The sequence below is a fragment of the Pempheris klunzingeri genome, chromosome 20 (genome assembly GCF_042242105.1).
Source record: "Pempheris klunzingeri isolate RE-2024b chromosome 20, fPemKlu1.hap1, whole genome shotgun sequence".
NCBI classification, from domain to species: domain Eukaryota; kingdom Metazoa; phylum Chordata; class Actinopteri; order Acropomatiformes; family Pempheridae; genus Pempheris; species Pempheris klunzingeri.
Genome location: NC_092031.1, coordinates 8088195 through 8095706, shown reverse-complemented (window position 1 = coordinate 8095706; position 7512 = coordinate 8088195).

The window sequence follows — 7512 nt, the reverse complement described above, 5'->3', positions numbered from 1 at the left end:
TTACATTCAAATGCGACTTTTTGGGCAGTTTTTCTTCGCCAGAGAAAGTGTATTAGATGTGTGGTTCCCAACATGGGGGTCAGCACCCTCACAAGGGGTCACAAGATTAATCTAAAGGGTCGGGAGCTGATCATCCAGGTAGAAAATAAGAAATTCTGCTACACAATACCATTTTAATGTACCAAATACTGTACAGTGTTACCTCTCTAGGCCTCTAAAAAGTGAAACAGAAAATCACCCTTTGCTCTCAACATATACACATGCATTCACCAAAAAGAGGTCAAAAGTGGAAAAAAAAAAAAAGGTTGGCAAACATTATATTAGATGTATTTTTTCCAACAGGAGTTCGTGTTCTTCGAGGGGTTTACGCTTGTGTTGTTTTCTTGTCAAGAGGTCGTGAGAGTGACCTGACTCACTGGTGCCCTTTCACTGCTGACAGCTGATCAGCTGACATAACACAAGGCCAGATATCCCTTCCTCCACGACAACCAAGTGTTTACATTTTCAAATCACACTTCTGAACAACTCCGAGCATGACATTCCATTGTATTTTGTTTCCTAAAACGCAGCAGCCGTCGCAACAAAAATATTTGTCTGCTCTGTGAATAATTACATTTTCTCCTGCTTTGATTCGGGTTTGCTTCTAAAGGACCTGTTTATGGAGAGGAAATGACAAGAAGTCGAGTTGACAGGCCTGGAGTGAGACAGTTAAATGCCCCTTGCTGCTCTGGATAATTAATAAATAAAGTACCAGGGGAGTCCTGTCATGGCTTCCTCTATGACAGGGGCTGTCTCCAGTGCGCTAAAGCATTAAATGACCAATTCCTGTCAGGCTAACTTCCACTGCACTCCCTTGGCACCCACTCTCTCATTCTCCCTCTCTCTCTCCTTCTCACACACACACTGTCTCTCTTTCTTCCAAAGAGAGCTACTTTGCTCTCTTTGCTCTGAGTTTTTCAGCGACTGATGGCTCTAGTTCATTTCTGCTGAATTAATTGGTCCCTGAATGAATTCTGTTGACAGGGCAATTCATCATGTGTTTGGCCTGACAGTGACTGGGGTGTTGGGAGTGTGGTGGTGGTGGTGGAGGTGGTGGGGGGGGGGCGAGGGTGAGGGGAGCCGCAGGAGAAGCTGGGGTTACGGGGGGGAAAGGATGGGGGTTGATGATTCTGCCCTCTCTTCTACCCGCTTCTATTATTCCCCTTTCTGCTAACAGGAATAGCCTGCATCAAATTCTGCTTTCCTCACTCACTCTTCTCTGAATATTTCCCAGCTCCCCCGGTTGCAAACAAACACGCCTGGCTGACAGATCCAGCTGATTAGGGAGCTCTTCTGTCTGCTTTGGAGGATATCCTCATTACTGGCCAGTCAGGTAGCAAGACCCGCTAGCCCAGGACCACCAGCGCCTGTTATGTGGGACCTGACACGTTCACTAAGAGAGGTGCATTGCATTAGGCTTTAATTGCATCATGTATCACACAATAGCCATTAGGGTAATTATTTACTGGTGAAGGGTAAATGAGGTTTGGCGCTGGGCTGAGCCAGCCAGGCAGCTAGCCTCATTTTTGGCAGAGGTGTGGCGCTCACCTAGACGCTAACAGATCTAATCACTGGTCATTTGCTTCATTTGGAAAAATCCTGTCATCCAAACTCCCCCCACCACCACCACCCCCACCCACCTCAACCATGCCTCCCCCTTTTCCCCCCTTTTTTCTCACACTCGCTTTCAGTCAAACAGGGCACTTATTATGTCCAATCAATCAATGCTCACTCATTAGGAACCTCCCCTCAAGTATCCTCTGGATGGCCTCACGCAGCAAGAGTCAAAAATTACCTCATAATTGCTGCTCAGGCATCATAACAAGCTAGGCTGCCCCAGTGACACGGCCATACAAACAGGTCTAACACAGGAATTGATGGATACTGGAGAATCGTATTATATATTGCCATATCCAATTAGATACAGCACATAAAGCAGCAGATCCATTCCCCCTTTTCATAACGTCCAAACCAGTACTCAGATATAAAGACGTGAAATGCATTTTCATATTTTCTCCGCAGCCCCCCTCGTCTTGGTGTGTCACTGCAAATGATAACATCCTGAGGATTTATTGTACATTTGACACACCAGTAACCAAATTATAATTCAGTTGCTGCGGCATATTCATAGAACCACTGTACAAATCGCACAGAGAGAGTGTTCAGTCAGCATGTATTAGTGCGGAGCAGCTCGAAAGGTCAACAGTTAGATCTCACGCTGTGGTTTGAAGATATGCATGATGAGGCTCACTGTTCACTGTTATGATACCTGAAAAAAAGGGTTACTTATTACTGCAAAAACGGTATTTTAATACACATTCTACCACATGAAGAGCTCCAATCTGCTTCTTTTTAAAAATGAATAATGAGCAGAGTCCGACGCACAATACATTTCCAAGATCAATCGCTCCGTACAGTTGTACATGTGTTTTTTTTTTGGTCTTGTACAACTTTTGATGCATGATGATTCAACTTCCTCCTGAGCAATCTACCGAATGAGCTCTACACATTAAGATAATTACTGCTTATCCAATGAGGAGCAATAACATTAATGTCACAGTTAAATATGGGGCAAAAAGTTGAGTATAAAAAGATGAATCGCTTCAGATTGGCCTGTTTCATGTACAAAATGTGCAATAAATCACAATTTCAGCATCCATGCATTAACTTGATTACTGAACTAGTTTTTCATATCAATAGAAATGTCTTAGTCCAATTTTTAAAGCTTTTTTTAAGATCAAAATTCTATTTTATTTGAAGTGAGCTTACACTTACACTAGGCAACCCATGTCTTTCTTGTGCTTTTACTGTTTATTCTTATTATTATCTGAATGTTTCATAGCAAAGAGAGTGACAGGTGCTGATTAGAGCCAATCAGATCCTCCCACCGCTCTTATATATATGTATACAGTAGATAATATATATATTTATATTCCAGAGGATGCTGTTGTCATCTGGCATGCTGCAGTCAATTTGAGCTTGATTGACAGATACATCCAGGTTCACAGTTTATTGGTTTCGGAGGAGAGAGCCAGATATGCCAATTTAGACAGGAAAGTGACAAAAAAGTTTCCATCTAAATCTGCTTCTGGGAATTCTCAGCTGGGGAGAGGAAAGAGTCAAGCTCCTTTTTCTCTCCCCTCCTCCTTTAACAAGGGCTGTGAATGACAAACATATACGACAGTTAGGGGCTGACAGAACATCAGCTTTTGATGCTTCACAGGGGAGCCATGAAATAAACAACAGGCAGAGAAATTGAATTACAAAGCAAAAAGGGGGTCTCTCCTCGTGGCCCGAGAGGCATCAGAGTGCACCAAAAAACAGCTCAGCTCAGTGTGTTTTAGAGGAGCTTATTTGCTCCTCTTACAATGTTGAAATCTGGATGAAAATATGCAGCAAATGAAACAAAATTATTTAGTAAGTAAGTATTCTACCCGGTAATGCCATTATATTTTCATTTGATATTAAATCACTGCTATTCTTACAAGATCAGAGAGCAAAATTCACTTTTTTTGCCATTAAAACAAGATTGGAAATGCTCTTCGGATAAGAAATGAATGTCTGAATTATCAGCTGAAAAGCTCAACAACTGTGTTATATATTCCCATTCTGTCTGACATCATTTCAAATGTACATGCTTCTTTATCATGCGCTCCGGCAGCCCAAATCCTTTGCAAATCGCACAGAGCTAATCAGGACAGTGTCCACTTGTTGTAAATCAATAATGATATAACTAAGTCATACAAGGCGGCGGTGGCGGAGGGATTACGGAGCGAAGAAAGAGTGAAAATAAGCTCTAAGAGGGATTTCATGCATAAATCTCTCCCTGCAACTTAGCACAAATTGAATTCAGGCACACTGCTAGAAAAATTAATTCAGCTTTACAAAGCGAGGAGAGGTTAAACACTTTATGCGCTGCTCAGTGATCCAAATCATGGAGAAAACATTTAGAGGCATTCTCACTGTAGCCGCCGTGCAGCATGTGATCTTTATACCTGAAAAGTAAATACAGTTATTTCAATATAGTCTCATTAGGTGCCTGAATTCATTGTGGCTATGTTTATTTCAACATTTATTACCCATCAACACTAAAGCTACATTTGTAGACATTCATTGTATATTTAACATGGTAGCACTTTGTTTTTACCCATTAATCAGCATTTATAAGCAGCACGTAAGAATTTAACTAAACTATTTACACACAAAATGGAAGTGGGATCTCTCCGACGTTGTGTCTGGGAATGTACATTAGTGAGACCTCTGCGGGTCAAAGTTATCGAAGGGTCTGGGTCGTCGGTTTAGTTCATCCATCCTGCTTTGTGTTCATTGGGGAACAGAATATATCAAAACGTGCGTTTTTTAGCTATCATGGTGGTTTGCAATTACAGCCTCCAGAATTAATCTGAGAGACTGAAAAACAGCTGAAGTTCCACATTTGATCGACTGATTAAACGCAGTGGTAGAGATTGCATCCACATGTATTCATGTTCAGTGGATAGAAGGTTGCTTGGAGGGTGGGACCTCCTCATGAGAGCTTTCCTCGAGTGTTTGTTTAGATTTCAAACATATAGTCAGATATCCTCTGACTGGGACATGTTTTCTTTTCACTTCTCTATGCACTGCTCATCCAAATTCTTTTATTTCCTACACCATGTCTTTTGACAGCGTCACTGCACCAAGCCTTAATTTAGAAAAACAAAAATAAAAAAAGAACAATCACAACTTTTCCTATCAAGCATCTGTAACAGGTGTACAAACAGATAATGAATGATTGTTCATATAAAACATCTGTAACCATTTAACATGAATAATGAAGTATGTATGCTAATTATATAATTACAGTGATTGTGTTTATCTACAAAGTATAAATTTCCAGATAAATAATTCACGCTCCAAGACAACTGAGGACACTCCATCTGCTGCTGAAAACTGTGAGATGTGGCTGAAAACTACAGTAGTAAGTGGACCTTGAGTTAAAGTAAAAATGAATCTTAAAGCTCAACAGTTTTAAACTTATCTTCTAACAAGATGGAAGAACATTTTCATGTATGAAATCAAATTAAACATGATCAGTTATGTTATACTATATTCAGTCATTCACTGTTTATGTATCAATTACAAATACTTAAGTTATAACTGTTGACAAACAGTTAAATAATAAAAATGATATACTCTGAAATATGTCGTTAAATGGAAGAAATTCCTTTACTTAAGTAGTAATATCACCCAATAAAAATAAGTTAGTGTAACACACGAGTAAATATACTTAGTTACTTTCCACCACTGGTGTTAAAACCATTTATTAAGTGTTTATATACTATGAGTTTAAATACAGAGTGGCTTACTTAATATCACTTAAATGCAGATCAATTAAAGCTTATTTGCATTTCATAACAGGGACCGAATGATAAACTCTGGACGCAGGACTTCTGAGGCCCTTCTGATACAACTCATTGAGATTTGTTTTTAAAATAATGTATTTGAGAGGCCAAAAACAAGGTTATTTTCATCTTTTGTTTTTTTCTTTCTCAGCAAATTCCTTAAGGATACAAAATATCACAAAATAGTGAAAAAAATGCTAAATGTCCCAGAGTCCAAACTGGCATATTCAAGTTATGCTTTTTTAATCCAACCAACAGTCAAAAACCCAGAGTTCCTCAATTCAAAATGATATAAAACAGAAAATCTCACATATGAGAAGCTAAAATCTGTATTTTTTGCCTTTTTTTTTATCTTAATAAATAATCGAAATCATTAATTAGAGATCAAAATTAATCTTTTTCTCTTGACTTAATCATTTCAGCCCTACTCCAGACAATCAGAAACACCATGCAGCCTCTTTTGCGTAAAAGATTTCAGACACTTTTATTATTGTACAAGTGAGACCAGCATAATGAAAGTGATAATACCCATGAACATGAAAGACATTTTTTCTTACTGTATTTACAGAGAAGTGTCTTCACATCACACACAAAAGAAAATCCTTCTACAAAATGAACAATTTGTAAATAACATAACAATTAAATAAACTCCACCTACCTTTAGGTTTACAGCTGAATATGCATATGATGACCATCTCTGCACTGCATAGAATTTATACATATACTTTTCCTCATGAACAACGTGGATTTTTCCTAATAACAATAATAATACTGCTCTCATGATGCATATAGGCGGCCTGTAAATAAACATTAACAAGAACTAAGTCTTTGGCAAATGCAAATACATTCACTTGACAGATGAGGAAACCATCATTTCAGCTTGATTCAAAGAAATAACTTGGCCTGAAACATGTGAAGGAGCTGAAGTTGAACAAGAGAACATGTTTAAGGCATTTAGCTGAAATCGTCGCCCTGCTTTTTGACGTTATGGGAGTCATCAGAATCATCCAATCGGAGTGAATCTGGATGCTTCTGGCAACTAAGTGGACAAATGATGATACTCGTTTGATTCGGGATGGCTGTTATATCCTTTTTCTGTGGTTGAATGCCAAAGACTTAATCAACTTAAATAAAAATGTAAGCTGTGAGAACATAGTAGTGCACATCAAGGCAGAGACATAATGGGCCTTGAATGACAGGAGAAAACTGTGAAACTTGTAAGTGCCTTTTCAGACTTTTCAGACATTTTCATGAAATAAAGCAAATATGCATCATCATTTTTCTGCATAATATCGTTCCAGTGTTGCAAACCTCCAAAATAGTGCAAAATTAACAAAAAACACAAAGGGTTTTGCCTGATGACCTCTTGTATCCTGACAAACAAGAAATAGTAAAACACTAGCCAAGCAGTCTGCAGTTTAGTCGTTATGAATTATAAAAATGAAATAAAAAAATCATTTTAAGAATATATTTACTAGTTTCTTGAAATCTTGCAAATAGCGGGCCATGGTGATATATTGTCATGGCTCCCTCTATTTTCAAACGGACGTTTCTTTATTTATTTCATTTTCATTTTTACATCTTGATTGTGTATCACAGAGAACATGTCCTAATCTTCTCATGGCATCAGAAGCGATCGATTTACTCATGCTGGATGTTTGGTCGGTGACTGTTCAGATGGATAAAAACAACGTTAGCCTGCCACAGCCTGCATGTGCTGCTGCTAATCTCCTCTGATCTCACTGCGCTGCCATCTGAATCGAGAGGGAGACGAATGGAAAAAGGAAAAAAGGCTGCTGCTACATTTTAAGCTCCGGACAGCGTCCCTGCTGAGAGCCGTCAAGAAAAGGAATGTACAGTATTGATCCATGATGGGATGAGACTGAGACGCTGCTACAGGGGGAAATAAATTCTCATATTTTTGTTTTCAGTGTTCTTCTTTTCTCATTTTATAACCACTGTAATTAGCCACAGTTTTCATCGCGTGGTAACAACTTTCAGTGTCTCTGGTGACGTCTTGTGGATTTTTTTTTTTTTTTGGCTTTGAGTGTCCAAAAAAGCTGCGAGGAGCAAGGAGAGGGAAGTCGTCTGG